The 16,914-nt window shown below is 39.2% G+C and overlaps 1 protein-coding gene across 3 annotated transcripts in view; it reads left to right on the top strand.

The window, feature by feature from the left end:
• Positions 1-16,914, top strand: part of sgsm2 (small G protein signaling modulator 2) — a 115,891-nt gene that overhangs the window by 17,144 nt on the left and 81,833 nt on the right. The window lies entirely within an intron of this gene.

The raw sequence follows: 16,914 nt of genomic DNA, 5'->3' as shown, positions 1-16,914 counted from the left end.
ATCAATGGAAAGTTAATAATCACAGTGGAGCTAATGGAAACCAATTTCAGAGACAGGCTGTACAAGACCCAGGCTTTCTAAGCCCTGGACACGTCCTTGTGTGTGTGTGTGTGTGTGTGTGTGTGTGTGTGTGTGTGTGTGTGTGTGTGTATGTGTGTGTGTTAGCCAGAGATAGAGGGTTGTCCCTCCTGACTGCGTGGTTGAGTTTGCAGCGGTGTGTGAGTCACAGCGTCCACACTGGTCAGACAGCTGACTCTGCCTGTAGCCTCAGATCAGCCAAATGACCGATGACACAGTGGAATCAACTTGTCTGTTTCACTGGGTCAAAATACACAACACAACACAACACAACACAACACAACACAACACAACACAACACAACACAACACAACACAACACAACACAACACAACACAACACAACACAACACAACACAACACAACACAACACAACACAACACAACACAACACAACACAACACAACACGGTGTGGAACGTTATATTACGGTATGGAACGTTGTAGTATGGTATGGCTTGGTATATTATATTGTGGTGTGGTTAGGGCTGGGCGATAAAATGATATCAATCGCGATATAACTTTTCCTCGATTGAAATATGAGATGTAGTGGGTAAAATGTGGATCGAACGCATTCCAGCCATGTCCTCTCCGCTCACATATTCCGCTGTTGTCTGAATGTTCGCTTGCTCTCATTCGCCCGTAGTGTCTCCAGTGGTGTCTCTGCTGGTGTCTCTGCCGATGTCTCCAAATGTCCGCTCCGCTCTCATTCTCTGTTGGTGTCTCCGAATGTCTGCTCGCTCTCATTCGCCCGCAGTGTCTCCACTGGTGTCTCTGCCGATGTCTCCAAATGTCCGCTCCGCTGTCATTCTCCGTTGGTGTCTCCGCCGGTGGCTCCACTGGTGTCTCTCTTGGTGTCTCCAAATCTCCGCTGTCCTTATCCGTCGGTGTCTCTGAATATTCGCTCGCTTTCATTCTCCACTGTTGTCTCCGCCGGTGTCTGCTCTGCTCTTACTTTCCGCTGGTGCAACTGCACTATTACGCACACGGACTTTTATATATTAGCTAAAATAGTTTAATTAGGGCTTTAACATACCTACATTTAAAACTATATTTTTCTATTTTTGTCAGTTTCAATTTAATTTAATTTAACATTATTCTTATTTTCTTTTTTATTTTCCTTTTATATTTAATGTATAATTTCCTGTACATTGAGAGCAAAGCTAACTGAAGTCAAACTGCTTGTTTGCTTAAGCATACTTGGCCAATAAAACTGATTCTGGTTCTGATTTGTCTTTAACTTTGTCTATAAACTATTCCACAATAGAAAAAAATACTAATCAACCAAATATTTACATACTTTGTGATATATGGTCAGTGGATAAGTGTAAAATATTGCAGGTAAGAAGAGGTAAAAACTGTGAGGTATTTTATATTTTCTTTACTCCAACCTACTCCACCCCGTCTCTCCAGCCAGTGACATGAAGACACAGTGAAGACACAGTGTACATAAAGCAGAAGAAAAACAGAAAAAACACACAAAACAACACAAAAACAACACAACGTACTCATCACTTCTCACCGCTTCCCCCTGCTGCTGAGGACTCCCACGACCTCGATAAACCTAAACCCAAAAGAATTTTGATATTTTCCTCCATCATCCAAAATACCCACAGAAATAGCCGAGTATATAACATATATATAATGTATATGAGGTAGGCTTATACAAAGAATATACATATTGTATATTATGTACATGTAAGTATAGTATGTATAATATTCTGAATAAGCAAGCAAGCAAACATACCCAAAAATCCACTTCACCACAAATATTAATAATAAAACACAGTTTTTTTTCCAGTAGCTCTGACAAGCAGGTAATATTTTGTGTTTTGCATAATTTAATGGTGCTGAAGAAAGCTCCAGCTGTGCAGTAACCTGATAAGAAAAAAGCAATTCTCTCCCCGACAGTGTGTGTGTGGTGGTTTCCGGCGACAGGCGACCATTTCTTTAGCAGCTGTGAGACCAGCGAACAATAAGTGCCCATTATTCGTAGTTAGCTCCAAAGAGGAGGTGTCTTTAAGTAATAACACACGCTGAGAGGGAGGGATGGCTCCCTCAATCACTTCAAATCAATACTTGAGACATTTTCCCCAAACTCCAGGCACTGCCATGTGAGGGCAATAGTACTGTTCAGACAAAAGTTGCAATATGGATTCACTATTGATATCAATCAATCAATAGATCAATAGATCAATCAGACTTTATCTGAGAAGCACACACACACACACACACACACACACAAATGCTACCATAAGTGAGGAAACACCAGAGGCAGGATAAAATCTATAGATAAAAGATAAAAGTAAATAAATATGGAAGCAGATAAAAAGGTTAATAAATAACATAATCGCAATGAAAATAAATAAATAAATAAGTCGATGAGTAATCAGGTAATATACGTAAATAAATAAGAGGTAAATTAAGAATAAAAACAGAAAGTAAAACATGTAAAAAAAATATTAAAATGATAAAGAAAGTAGTAAAATAGTAAACCGAAACTAAAGTAGTTCAGTTAAAAGCAACCTGAAAAGGTGGTTCTTGAGTTTGCTTTTAAATATAATATAAAAACTGTGAGAAAGATAGAATATGATAAAAATAATACTTGTGACAAGGATGCAAACAACAATTATCAATATTGTCAGCAAGTTAAATAATTCGAACAAAATAAAATTGTGGTAACGATAATTGCAATAACAGCCTGAAAATGCTAAACCAACCCTGAGAAATGTGAGGAACACAATCAGCAAGAATTCAAAGCAAAAGTGAAATACAACAGTTAAATGAAGATAAAAGCACCAGAGAAAAAATAGATAAGACAATAACTAACAAAAAGATTAAAACATCAAAGGAGAGCAGACTAAAACAGTAAAAAAAAGGATAAAAGATCGAAAATAATAAAAAGGATAAAAGATAAAAAGGATAAGAAAAAGAAAGAAAGATAAAAAGGATAAAAAGTAAAAGTGGGAGAGAGTGGCGGAGGGGCGGGAGAAAATATCCTGACGGAGACGAGGTCACTGAGCGGTTTAACACAAAACTTGATGGTGTTTTATTTGAAGACTTAATTGCAGTACTTGTGTAAATGTACTTGTACACTCCATCACGTTTGAATACTGTTGTCATTTGAATGAACAGTTTTATTGATTTAAAGTGTGTTTTATTCTTACTGTCTTTAAATGTATACATTCATAGTATATTCATCATTAATAAGAAAAAATGTTTATAATTTTATTTGAGTAGTATTTCCAACATTTGAACTGGTGAGGATTTTAGTCATTTTATATCGACTAACTTCTAAAATCGAATTACAAACTTTTCAGATCAAACTTCTCGATTTTTTTTAACATATTTATTACTTGCAAGTTTTCAACTTAAAATATATCGAGCCTCTATTAACATTAAAACTTTATACATTTGTCTTTGAATCTATCTGTGACTTTGTGAGAAATAAAGCATCAGGAACAGGAAGGTCTTTTTGTGCATTTGCTTTCGGAGGCCCGTGCGTCTCACTGGTCTTGGTGATTTCGGTTGGTTGAATTGTCGGTTGTGAAAGTATCTCAGAGTCTGCAGAGGTTTGAGGGTACCTCACTTATTAGCTACATGATGTCCCCACGTCACACTAATCCTGGATGATCCCTGTAATCCTCTCGCTGAAAGGTTGAGATGTTACAGAACAGACTGTTCAGGAGGAGAAAGGTGAGAAGAACTGACTCATTTTCCTAAGATGCTGATTCAGAGGACATAATACCGCTGGTTCTGTCCTTTCCCGTGTAAAGACGGGACTGCGTACGTTGTATTGACCCCCTTGGGCCGGTGTGATTGGATGCAATAAAAGAGCGTCCGCTGTGAGAGCAGAGTTCATTATCCATCATCATCAGTAGATCAAACGTCTCTCTCCAGAACAGCGTGAACCGCATTTGTCCCCCGTCCAAGTGGCGGAGAAGTGCCCTCCTAATGGCTGACCCGGGAACAGGGCGGTGTGGAAATTAAACTGTCAATCTAAGTTTTAATTATAGCGGTTCAGCATGACGTCGAGAGTCCAGCTCTGTCAGCTCACTCTGCTGCGGCAGAGTCGAGGCTGGGTCGCTCTGTTTTAGGGACGTCAAGTTCACACTGTTTGTCTCGTCTGTTTTGCCACCTTCTGTGTGGACGTCCAGTAGCGGTGATGGTGAATTTCAATTCAATTCAATTCAATTATTTAAATCAATATTTGGCATTTTGCCAATTATCTGTATCTGCATTTTATTTTAATGATCGACGATTTAAAAAAATAACTAAAAATTACAAAGAAGTGGGAGTTTAAGTAATTTATTTTGTTGTCATTGTTGGCTTCAGTTTCAGTTTATTCAGAGTCAATCTGTGAATAAACAATCTGATAAGCTATTCTAAGCTTGTAGTTTACAAGTTTACAAAAAAGCAAATTTCATGCAACTTTACTTTAATCTAAAACTTTAAAATGTTCAAAATTGCTCTAAGATCCTGAAAGTATTGTAGCACTAATACAGCACATGGAGACAAATGACACATGGAGAACAGCAGTATAAATTACCTTGAATATGTATTTCAAACAGAGTAGTTATTTGAAAACTAAAATAAAATAAAATGTAAAATAAAGTCTAAAACAAAATGTAAAATAAAATATTAAATTAAATAAAAAATAAAATAAAATAAATTAAGATAAATAATAATATACCTCTGTTTGAAGGAAAGGGTTTTCCCACTACCCCCCTGTTGTAGTTGGAGTTCAAGGATGCAGTCTGTAGTTTGTGAAGGCCTGATTAACCCTTTGAAACCTGGATTGACATGTTGACAAGTTTTCCTGTGCTGCATTCAGATGCCTTGAACAAGCAATGTGACCCTTTGAAAGTTAAGAAAATTTGAATTCTTTTGAGACCGTAGGGGGAAAAAGCAATGACCAACTTGGCAAGAAATGTCCTGCAAATTGCAACCAATTTGACCTTTTTTTTTTTTTTTTGAAAAGAGGGGAGGATTATTATAAAATAGTCCATAAATTTGGGAAAATGTTTATGTTTACAATTATAATAATTATATATTTAAATTATGTATTGAATTTTTTTTTTTATTTTCAGCTCTTTTTGTAACTCATTTTCTTGTAACTTTTTAACTATTTCTGCCAGTTTTGGGGCTGTACAATACGATATACTTTATTATCCCTGTATGGGAAATTTGTCTTGGACTCAGTGCTGTACAGATAATGCCACCGCACTTACAAAAAAGACATTAATAACGCAACACAACACACCACAGTCTAAACCATGTCTTGTGAAGTAGGTTGTCACCTTTCCCAAATGTTAAATGTTAAATAGTAACATACAGTATTATAAACCTTTTTGGTTATTTGATTAAAAAAAACAAAACATCAATATAACAAATCTCTGCTCGGCCAGGCGAATCCACCAGGATCCTCACATCCAGACTCTTCATCTGTTCTCTTGTTGTAGCTGATGAAGTTTCCCTCCTGATGTTTGCTTGAGGTTTCTTTCCTGAGATAAAAAGCTGTGAGCCATCGTACAAATCCTGCTGGATGCCCCCGTGACCCCCTCAAGGAAATTACAATGCAGCCCTCTTGAACCTTTGTGTGCTTCGCTCACATGTGCAGATTGGACAGTGTGTGAATGTGTGTTTGTGAGCAACAGAAAGCTGCAGAGAGACAGAGACAAAGAGACAGACGGAGACAGAGTGTAGAGTGTGTCATCATCCTGTGTCGTCATCTTCTGCTTCAGCTCATTTGTTTGCATATGTGAAATCCACTTGATATGAGAGAGAGAGACTGAACCATTAGATGAAGAAGTGGTGAATTTACGGCTCATAGGAAATTAGGATGCAGACTCTGGCTTTTGTTTGAGTCTAGTATTGTCAAAAAAAGTGGTCGTGCATTTGCAATCTGTCATTAATCTGCCCCGTAAGCTAAAGTTGCTATGGAAAACAAAACGTATAATCAAATATTTGTATTAAACAGCCAAATCCGATTCGACTGGCATATTTCTAAGTCAGGTACAGCCCTATTTCCTGCTACAGTCGGTGTCACGCCTGGTAACAACAGTCGTTTTTTGGAACGTTCTTGCACAGTGGTGCAGTGGTGAGGATCGAGGCTCGTCTGTGTGGAGTTTGCATGCTCTCCTCATGTCAGCGTGTGTTTTCTCCGGGTTCTCTGGTTTCCTCCCACAGTCTGAAGATATGCGGGTTAACCGGGGACTCTAAATTGTCCGTACATGTGAGTGAGTGTGAATGATTGTGTGTCTCTATGTGTCAGCCCTTGATAGCCTGGCGACTTGTTAGGGTTTTCCTCCGCCTCTCACCCAGTGTCAACAGGCTCCACCCACCCGTGACCCCTAACAGGATAAGCAGTTTTGGATGATGAATAAATTAGTTTTGCACCTCAAGGCCACTGTACCAAAAAGTGCACCAATCTGCTGCTCAGACGACTCTGAATCAACGCTGGATGAGTTTCGCCTCTTTAACGTCGTTTCAATCAGTGCAAAAAACACATCAAAATATAATATTTTAAATGTCTTTATTGCCTTATGGAATAGTATCGCAAAATGTGATGAAATGGAGCTCTGCAAAAGCCCTGCTTTGTGTGTGTGTCTGTGTGTCCGTCTGTATGTGTGTGTGTGTATGTGTGTGTGTGTGTGTGTGTGTGTGTGTGTGTGTATGTGTGGGTGTGGGTGTGAGAGAGAGAGGCGGAGAGCTGTAGGAGAAACAGGGACAAACGAAATATCAGTGTCTTATGCTGAATTCTTACATTTAGTATCACTTTCCAGCTCCTCCGTGTTTGTTTGTTTTGGTGGTGTGCATTGTGTGTGATGTAAAAGAAATAAATGATATGGCATAATACGAAACAATGGACACTTTTCTATCATCAGACAATATATTTCATTATATCGCACATGCTGGAGAAGATCTCTGTTCATCCCAAACAAGATTTCAGTTGTCCCTGGACGGCGGTACAATGTTAGTCTGGAGCTCTGCTTTTTAACCTGAACAAAAACGATGTGACACGTTACAAAAACATAAACCACCACCATCAATAATCGGGCATTTATCAGCACAGTTAGCAGGTATTAGGAGGGACACACAGGAAGAGTGGGTCAGCACGGTGACTCATCTCTGCGCTGACCTCATTGGATTTCATTAGCATCTGACCTTTTACCTTGTACTTCTCCCAAGAGTCTCGGCGCTCCAGAGGCCGATGATTAGCCTGCATTACAGTGACGTCATGGCTGGGTTAGCCTGCGGGCTCTCAGTGAAGGACTGATGAGAGGCAGCCGAAAATGTGGTCACATTGACATGTGGAATACTCTCTGTGCAGTATAATGTATACGCAGGTACTGTGTATGTATGTTTGACATGGTGTGTGTGTGTGTGCGCGTGTATGTATGATATATGTTAACACTATTTATCATATTTTTTACTGTTTATTTTATTTTATCTTATGCCCTTTTATTCTCTTTGAGTCCTGCTCAGGCAGCGCAATTGAATTTCGTTGTATTCATCTTTACGATGACAATAGATATTTGATTCGGTTCAGTTTGATTTGATTTGATTCAATTTTAATCTAATTCTATAAAACTACATGCTGTATGTTACATTTACAATGCTATCTCAATCAAATTGCAAAATCGAAAGATTTAATAAAACTAGAAATAATAAACGGCATATAAAATGTTTTTTTAAAATAAGACCGTCTGCACTGAGTTTGATTGTGTCCAATATTTTTTAATCAGAAGACACGTGTGTCCTTCTCGTACCTGATTATAATCTCTAAGTTTTCTGAAAAGAGTTCAATCTAAAGTGTCTGTCTTAAAGGTTGTGGTGCATGATTTATGTCTCTCCAGATATCAGTGCCTGATTAAATCTTGCACAACCAGGAACATCAGCCACAAGTACTCAGGCAAAGGTTTTTACATGTAATATTGGTCCATTAACCCTTTGAAACCTGGAAAAGCATCAGTTTTCTTGTACTACGTTCAGACGCTGTTCACAAGCAGTTGTAAAAAAATTGTGAAAAGTGACAAGAAAATGTTCTGAAAAATCATTAAATAACTATATATTTATTTTTATTATTTATTGTTATTTTAATTTTCATTTTTTATGTTAATTTCAGGTCATTTTCTGATAGATTTTTATGATCTTTTTGCTAATTTTCTGGATCATTTCTTTTTGCCTTTTTTTCCTTGTTTTGGTGAGAAGTCAGGCCAATTTGCTGAGAGTTAAAAGGATGGATTTCACACAGTTTCCAGTTTTATTCACTGACAAAGAAGCATAGTAGGTGACATATTGTGAAAAAAACTAGTAAAATATATTGCATGCTGTGTCTCAGGTCAGCTGTCAACTGCACTGCAGGTGTTTGCAGTCTTAAAACTAACAGAGTCAGCAAAAATAGACGGTGAAAATGTTGTAATTATAATAATTATAATTATATGGACTCTATGCCACCTTTTACTACAGTTTTAACGTCTTTATCTGTCACAGAGATGAGGAAATACAAATATATCTGTTTTACTCAAACTTTCCTGCTTCAAAATAAAAGCCCTCTGACAGCATCTCTGTTGTGTCTGTCCTCGACACAAGGCGTTTTATTGTGAAACTTTTGTGAAACAGGAGCTTGCACGACTTCATAAATGAGTGGAATTTGTGCTTATAAGTGTGGAAATACAGAAGTCATAGCAGCAGGCAGCTCTGCAGAAGCGTCACCGCAACAACGCTGCCAGTGTGAACGCTGCGAGCGTGCAACAAGCTGCAGTTTGGCGAGGTCAGGCGTTAAGATGCAGCGATAGGTGCAAATAAGACAATCCAGCGAAATACTGTGCATGTCAAAGAGCTGAAAGTGGATACAGTAAAGTTAGGCATGATAGAGTGTACTTATACTGAGCAGCCAGTGCCTGGTGGTTCTTGTGTTGGTTGTTGATTATACAATAGCAACACGGTCTCTTCTCATCAGGCTTCCTTTCATCAGTAATAACGAGCCAGTTGGCCGGGGTGGCCAGTGAGATTTCAGTGGGAGCTGGCGGCACCCCTGGTATTTACTGCAGTTAAAGATAGGAACCTGCAGGATGTTTGTTGGCCAGTCTCTCTGCGTGGTTGGACTTGACTGTTGTGTAACTGCGTCTATGTGTAGGAGTCCGAAACTTCTCCACAACACTTAAAGTGATCACATAACTCACCCTCATTAGCCTCGTGGACGGGGGAGTCAAGTTGTGTAACGTGTGATTTCTCTTTTGTGTAAGTCGTTATGGTATCACGCATGTCGTCTCGTTTAGGTAAAAGAAATTAAGATAAAACTGTGTCTCGGACGTACAATCCAAGACCCAGAGCCCTGAAATGAACAGTGTGTTATTAATAGAGCACCCCAAAATACTGCCATTGAAGAGCTGCCATCGCCACGACTGACTCCATTTTTTTCAAACTTACTGAAAAAAGGCAGAAAGACTAAAATATTCAGGTAGAAATAGAACAGTGATCCGTCTTTTGAACGTGTCGTCTCCACTCATACCCAAACTGTTCTGCAAAGAAACGCCGCCCTTAAAATATACTCTTCAATTAACTGCACTGTCTTTAATTAAAAGACTAATAGGAAATTACAGATGATACCAAAGCCTATTAATTTTGTCATTAGGTCACGGCTTCGGAGTAGGCTGATGAGGACGTCTGGTGTTATTAACCCTCCTCTTATGTTTGGCTTTAAGGAGCAGCATTAATGTTCCCGCATCAAACTGACTCAGTGCATGTTTACCATCAGACTAGTATACATTTTCTCCATTAACATTATCTTTAGCTCAATAAATATACATTTTATTAATAATTACTATAATCAAGTTTTTCACATCTTACAGGTCGTTGTTTACCAATGAGAAGTTTTGTTTCCCATTAAAAAAAATAATATTTTTTTTCATGTACGCTAGTTAAAAATAGACCACATTTGTTGAAAGCCCTGTTTTTTTTTCAATGTTTTTAAAATAGATTCTGTTACGGGGGCATGTTGATTAATTCAAACAACACATCTTTTCAGGCAGGTGTCAAATTGACCCTTTAAATTCAAATTTACATTAAAAAAACTACATTTATTTATTTATTTTTTTTAAAGCAATGTTTACAATTTTTACGACAGAAACCCAGAACAGGGGAGAAAATTGTGTGTGTGGTTTCATACTCCCAAAATTATTATTTTATTTTATATATTATATATTTTATATATTATACTCCCGCAACATAACAGGAGGATTAAATCAGACCTTTTACCAGCCTCCACCTTTATGATAAGAACACCTCAAACAAAAAGTGTGAGGGTGGGAATATTCTGAGTAAAAGGGAAAATGCTGCTCAGTCTGCCCTGAATATTTGAGCCTTTCTCCGACCATAGCGTTGGTTTGATTGGCACATGCACATCTAGAGACTGTCAGAATGATACCTGCATGTCAGGTTCTCTCAGGCCTTTTAACAGATGTGACAAGCTGGAGCTGTTGCATTTCAATTCATTGACGAAAGACACTTCCTGCATTGATGTCTGTAAAAAACAAAACAAAAAAAACAAAAAACAAATACATTTACACAAAAGCTGTGTTTGAAACCTGGCCGCCAGTGGTTTACGGTCCTGTAACTTCTCCCTCCACCACTAGGTGTCACTGTGTCTTTGAGTTCAGCTGCCTGTTTCACCGGTAGAGACCGGAGACTGAGCTCTGGTGGTGCATGCTGTGCACTACGTACTAGGGGTTGATCAATACTGGTTTTTCAGGGCTGTTACTGATACTGATCATTAGTCCTTAATGAGACTGATTATTGATATTTGGAACTAATATGCATTTGCAATGAAAATGAAAATATTTCTTTCAAAATTTAGAATTTGGAATATAACAAAGTTTAACACAAAAAACTTTGCTGAAATGCTTTTAGTAAATAAAAACTGAAACTTTAAACATCATATACAGAAAGTTCCCAGCAACTTTTTTATGAAGAAAACTTTTTTAAGAGAAAATTTATATTAAAAAAAATTAATGAATTAAAAAAATATCTCCATGATGTTTTTAAAGTGAAAGTTCCTCTCATGCTGACACTGTCTTTGCATGTACTGCAGACCGCCCTCCCTGGTGTCATGTGAGTGTCATACACATTATTTCATTCATTAATTTTATTACTTAAAATCAAAAATGCTGATACAGATAATGGACAAAATGCCAAATATCGGCCACGATAAATGGCCAGGGCGATAATCAGTCGATCCCTACTACATACAATGAGTTTGTATTTATGACGGCATTGAAAAACTTAACTTCGGGATTTCTCAGTACCCTGATATACAACAGCGATCAGAGTCACTGTAGCTGTTACGTCCTTCGGGTAAAACCCTGCATATCTCCATGGCAGAAATCAGACACAGAAAGTGAACTGAAGAAAGGGGTGATAATTGATCTCTGTGATTGTGGCTTAGAAGACGGACATGATTTGATTAAGTGTGAAAGTGTGGAGGAGTAGAGCAGAAGAAAAGGGATGATTGGTGAGGAGGAGAGGAAGGGATGGCCTGAAGCAGCTAATGGGCTCATTAGGAAGCTCGTGGTCATGTAATGACCTGCCAACCGAATGGACATCCGGGGCCTCCGCGCACCCCAGACAGATGAACGGACAGAAATAGAAAGAAAGAATAGGAAAGAGCGCCAGACAGTAATAGGATGGATGGAAATAATGAAGGGGCATATAACAAGGCTGTCCAAGGTTTAACATAGATTTAATTGGCTATGTATCATGATCAAATATATCAAAATATACACGCAGAAATATGCTGTTAATCAGAACGATAACATTACAGCAATAAGCATGCGCTCAATTATAAAACTCAGAAATATTACATCTCAACGCTAAATAATTGGCTTCAACTTGTCTAATCAGTTTTATTTAGGTTTTATATTCCTCATAATTGAATTAGACGAAGCTGATCAGTCTGTAACACTTCATTCACAGCATATCACTTTATTTTTTCCAGATCCCGTTAATTTTAGACTCAGCATTTATAGTGTTCATCCACACATGTTAGTGTTCATCACAACACATAAACAAAATACTTCAAAAACCTGATCATTAATGGGATTTATTCATGTCCACGTAGACCCAAATATGTTATCAGTATATTTCCTATAGCTCCAGTATATTATTACCATTGTACCATGTACATTATCAGGCAGAGGGAATTTAAGTTCAGCATCTTACAAACCTCCACTTGTTTGAATAATAAAAGAGAATAAGAGCCCAGCAGCTGACTCATGAGCAAAAAAAAGACAACATCTTGGGTGATGCAAAACAGAAAGCCAAAGCGCCAAAGGGCCGTCCAGACGGAGCATGAGAGCCTCAGCAGAGTCGTGACTGGAGAAGCCGTGCTCTGCACAAAGCTTTTAGCTTTTAACTTGACTTGCATCACAGTTCAGCTGCTGCAGCTGCTGCACTCACCAGCTGCAGACTGTTTCAGCCTGTCAGGGGGAGCTTTATGATCGCAGGCTTGAAAACCCACCAATAATCCTGATTAACTGGTCTCACGACTCTGTCAGTACAGACTGATGATAAAACGATACTGATTACTGATGATAAACGGCCGATCACATTAACCCTTTGAAAGCTAAGCAAAGTGGCTTGACTTCTTTCTAAGACATGGGAAGGGGAGCGACGAGCAACGAAAGGAGAAATGACCTAAAAATTAGCAAGAAATTCTTAAAAAGTACAAGACAAGTACCTGAAAATTAGTAAAAACAAAACAAAACAAATTTAAAATTTTAAAAAGTAGGAAAAAAAACAAGGACATGACCTAGGAATTTGCTTAAAAACATAATAATTTGGTAAAGTGTATAAATTGGGATGATTTAACTACAATTTGTTCTTTAGCTTTTTTCCCTAGACATTTTTCTCTATCTTTTTATTTTTATTTTAATTTTTTAAATAATTTCCTAAATCTACAAATTCCTTGCTATCAGTTGAACATATCATAACAAGTTGCTCATCGCCTTTTTTCAAATATTTTTTATAAGAAATCAAATGTGTGAGCACAAAAACATGAGAATAAGTGCAGAAGTCAAGGCCTGAAGATACTTTAGTATTCACAGTATTACTTCATCTTCTATCACTTACTCCCTGCAGTCTTAAAAAGTATCTGTAAAAACTTTTTTTTAGCTTTCTCCTTCCCGCAGAGGACAGAGACGGGGTTTTTAAGGTGGAAAAATGCATCAACCTATCCGTGAAAACTCCTCAAAGCGCTCCTGCAGCATAATCCAATTCTCTGCTGTCCACCCAGGTGCCCACCAAACTAAAAACACCCCTTCAGTCCTCAAACCTCATGCATGACCCTGTAAACTCAGGGCAGGTTAGGCCACCTGCTTGTTCAGTTTCCATCCGTCAGAACCACTGCAACAGTCTTTTAACGTAATTGACTGAGCCTCGCCCTCAAACGCCACGAGTCAGTCACAGTTCCTGCAGATATACACTCAGACATCCTGCTTGTAGACCTTCAAACAAAAGCATCAGTAATATTGATTTTCTTGCAGTTTTATTTAAATTTCTGCAGTTATAACTTCAAAAAATGGTGCGATGTGCATGGGGTAAAAGCAACACTGATTGCCATCCTGGTTTTTTCCAATCTGTTTTCTGGACCTTTACCACCTTAAAGTCTGTCCAAGCAAAGAAATCTCTGGCCCCACTTTTCACCATGTCTGTAGTACAAGGTACACAGAAAAATTTGTCCCTATATCAAGGCTCCATTCACACGTATTAGTGTGAATGGAGCCCAAATTTCAGGCTAAAGCTCTCACTCGAGAACCAGTCTTTTTCCAAAATAATTGTGTGCAGATAAGACAGTGAAATGTTTACTATCTCCATCTGTTCAGTTCTTTCTCTCCGTGTCTCTCCTTCACACTCTCCCTGGAGTTAATTGAGAATAACAGGAATCGGAAGCCACACGACGCTGTAGTGAAGTGTCAGGTGTTGCACTGATGAGAGCCGGTCTCCATAGAAACTCCACCATCCTCCAGATAAATGTTTGTACCTTGTGACAGAAAATCCAACTCAGAAATATGGACAAATTTAGACTCATACACACACTGACGGTTACATGTGTGAAGCATGCGGCTTGTCTCTGCTTGTGGTCTTTTTGATGTTCATTCGAGGAGACGTTTCATCTGCTGAGGCACTCGCAAATGGTTGGATGGGGCTGTGATATAACTCACTGCACTGCACAACATAAGCTGTGAACGTTGAGTTTTATAGCCTTAAAGGATAATTCCAAGACTGTGTTTCGCCTGTGACCAACCAGTGTTTTTGCCTCATGCAGTCAGGAGCTTGTACCGTGTGTTCCAGTGCAGGTCAGACCTGCTGTAAAGGATCCACGAGGAAAAGGTCACAGGCTCATTGCTGCTTTTTTTCTTTTTTTTTATGCAATCCTTTTGTTCATTTTACATGTTTTCAGTGAAACTAAGCACTGGAGTACTTGTCAAAAACCACAATCACGTAAGTGATGAATTTGTGTTTACTATGTGCACCACATGAAAACCACAGAGGGTGAAGTAAATATCATTGATTGTCTTGTTACAGTGCAGTGTTCTGCTGGGAATCCTTTTGGCCTTGTATTCATGTGGATGCCACTTGACACACTCCACACATCTAAACACTGTTGCAGACTTCCCCTCATGGCAACGGAACTCATGCAGTGTCCCCCCAACAGGACTTTGCACCATGACCCACCGCAAATACTGTTTTGGAGTCGCCTCAAGACTGTGACAAAGAGCTCGAGGCATCAACCAGACCTCTGAATTCCCCACATCTCCATCTGATCGAGCATTCGTGCAACCTGCCTGTACCTCAGAGGTACCCCCCCACAGTGGGTCCTCCTTGGATCAGACGTGGCTCTGACCAGTAGAGGCATGGTCATCGGACCTCGGGAGGGGGTCCTGTGGTGTGTAGGACCAGGGCGTTCGTGGTGGATCCTTTGAGCTGTTTATGAGGTGGAGTACCAGCACATCCAGCATGTTCTCATCCAGTGACTTTTGCATCTGCGTGTTACGCTCTAGGTATCCTCCTGCGTCTGCTGTTGATGTTTCGGGATACCGAAACCAATGCTGGATCAAGTGAAAAAAGTACATGGCAATCAGGTTCAGGCAACAAAAGCATGTGGTTAGGCTTTGGAAAAATCATCATGGTTTGGCTCTACATTCATATGGGATGCAAACAAGTCCGGGGTTGGTTGGATCCATCCACCGTCAATCCCACCCCCTGAATAGGGACATTTCATGTCCTTAGAATAAAATTGTTATCGGCATTGTTTCAACCTGACGGCGTCCTGCGTCGTATCATACGGCCACAAAAGGTTCCGTCTGGCCAAAGTACGAACTGATGCCACCCAGCAGGGTGTCATACTGCTGTGAAAGGTGGCTTTTGGCATTGGTACGCCAAAATCACTGACAAGACAGGGTTATTTGACAACCTCGGAATGGGAACGGGCTTACATGCCCCACAGATCCTCGGTCAATTTGGGAAATTGTAATTTGGAGGCCAGATCGCTGCCTTGAGCTCTTTGAGCCGTTCCTCGGACAATTCCTAAACAGTTCTTGCCGTGTGACAAACATTATCATGCAGGGGGGACTACCACCACTGAGGAGTGCCGACGTCATGAGGGCTGTTCTTGGACTGTGATAGAGCTTAGATCAGATCCAAAAAATCAGGGCCAGCACTGTATGAACACGAACACTTTCTGTCCAAGCCCGACCTGAGCCAGACCCACGGCAGGAGATTTGGGCCTAAGCCCGATTAATACCCAAATTTGTACTGTAAAAATAGGTCCATATTATGTTACATTTTTGATATTGTAAAATAAATATTTTTAATATTAAAACATGTAGTACATGTTCACATAAAGAAATAAATATTAATTTGGCGAGAACACGACCTGATTCAAGCCAGAGGCAATAGTGAGAAATTACAGCGCGGCCTGAACCCGGCGGGTCAGTTCGAGCTGAATTGGGTTCGGGCAGAGAGTCAAAGTTCTAGTCTGCAGAAGTGTTTGAGCGAGTGATGCATATCAAATGTCATCATGAATGCCAGAACCCAAGTTTTCCCAGCAGAACATTGCATTGTGAATAATCAATTTTCTTTACTTCATCTGTCAGTGGTTTTACTGTTTTTGCTGATGTGCACATTGTTGTTCTGCTTTGTGATTGTGGTCTGACGACTCCTGACCAAGGTCACCGGTAGAGAAAAACATTGCACAATTAAAATTGCCGGGGGCTTTTAACTTAGTGTGTGATTCAAACTTACCACAGAGATTATTAAGCAGAGGTTCTGAAGGCCAACTGTAAAATGTATGGGCTGTAATTGAGTTCATAATTATTTTCAGTGTAAATCAGAGACGTAATGATCTGTAGCCCAAACATTTCAGCTTTTTAAAAAAAGACAAATCCGTATTGTTGGAAAATGTAGCACACACCTCAGCAGCTTTGCAGATAAAAGCCTGATGAATCACGGCATCATTTACTTGCGGCATTAACAACCTGATATTTAGAGCCATTTAAGCAAATAAATGGCGGTGAAAGTGGCAGATGCTTTCTCTCTGCCAGTGAGACATTGCTTTATGTAATTGGTCTCTGTCATTTCCAAGTGCAATCTGAATAGTTGAAGTTACATTCTCATATTTAATGATGAGTTTTTGAAACAAACAAAGTCCTGACAGTTTAGTTTACAGCAACAAACTGGCTGTGAAATAAAATGACGTTTGAGTGGGTGCATGGGTGAGTTCCAACCTTGAATGTGCGCTGAGAACTGGATATCATGTTTCGAGATGGCTGCCAGTCAT

This window comes from Plectropomus leopardus, chromosome 6 (genome assembly GCF_026936395.1).
Source record: "Plectropomus leopardus strain MGB_pleo_1.0 chromosome 6, ASM2693639v1, whole genome shotgun sequence".
Lineage (NCBI taxonomy): Eukaryota > Metazoa > Chordata > Actinopteri > Perciformes > Serranidae > Plectropomus > Plectropomus leopardus.
The sequence above is the reverse complement of the archived record's forward strand: the minus strand, read 5'-3'. Positions and strand labels throughout refer to the sequence as shown.